Consider the following 1368-nt stretch of genomic DNA (forward strand, 5'->3'; position numbering starts at 1 on the left):
TAATTAGAATGTTAGTTCTCAAGCCAAACAGACATGTAATGGTTCTGTGTTGATGACGCTGCAGCTCCATGTTTCTATCAACATGTTCCTTCCGAATGTGGATATTAGTAGTCGTTTCATTCTATAGTTATGCTCTGTCTTTAAGTACAGAACCTAATTAATGTTCCACCACTGGAGAACATGATGAAAGTAGGTGACGAACAAGTAAACACAGACGAGGGGGAAGTGTACACTGAAGGCAGTGGGAGAAGTGGAAGGACTGGTTTCAACCTTTTAACCAGTCAAGCTGCAATGCTGCCTCCTGCATGTTATATCACACACAGTAAGCTCTATATATATTTATTTATATTTATTTATGTATAAACATGACGTCTATACAGTATATATATATATGTATGTCTATATATATATTTATTTATACATATATAAACATGACGTCTATACAGTATATATATATATATATCTATGTCTATATATTTATTTATTTATACATATATAAACATGACGTCTATACAGTATATATATGTATTTATACATATATAAACATGACGTCTATACAGTATATATATATGTATTTATACATATATAAACATGACGTCTATACAGTATATATATATATATATGTATGTCTATATATATATGTATTTATACATATATAAACATGACGTCTATACAGTATATATATGTATTTATACATATATAAACATGACGGCTATACAGTATATATATATATATGTATGTCTATATATATATGTATTTATACATATATAAACATGACGTCTATACAGTATATATATGTGTATTTATACATGTATAAACATGACGTCTATACAGTATATATATATATATGTATGTCTATATATATATTTATTTATACATATATAAACATGACGGCTATACAGTATATATATATATGTATGTCTATATATATATTTATTTATACATATATAAACATGACGTCTATACAGTATATATATATGTATTTATACATATATAAACATGACGGCTATACAGTATATATATATATGTATGTCTATATATTTATTTATTTATACATATATAAACATGACGTCTATACAGTATATATATATTTATGTATACATATATAAACATGACGTCTATACAGTATATATATATTTATGTATACATATATAAACATGACGTCTATAGAGACATATATATATATGTATATATAGAGAGATATATAGACATATTGCCACACCTGTATGTCAAGTTGGGTTTTTGTCCTGTCTCCATGTTTGTTTTGTGACTTCCTGTTTTATTTTGGAAAGTAACTCTCCTCTCGTTTCAGGTTCCTTTGTCCTTCCTCATGTGTCTCCAGTCTGATTGTCTTCCCTGGTTCCTGGG

Source organism: Cyclopterus lumpus, chromosome 5 (genome assembly GCF_009769545.1).
Source record: "Cyclopterus lumpus isolate fCycLum1 chromosome 5, fCycLum1.pri, whole genome shotgun sequence".
Lineage (NCBI taxonomy): Eukaryota > Metazoa > Chordata > Actinopteri > Perciformes > Cyclopteridae > Cyclopterus > Cyclopterus lumpus.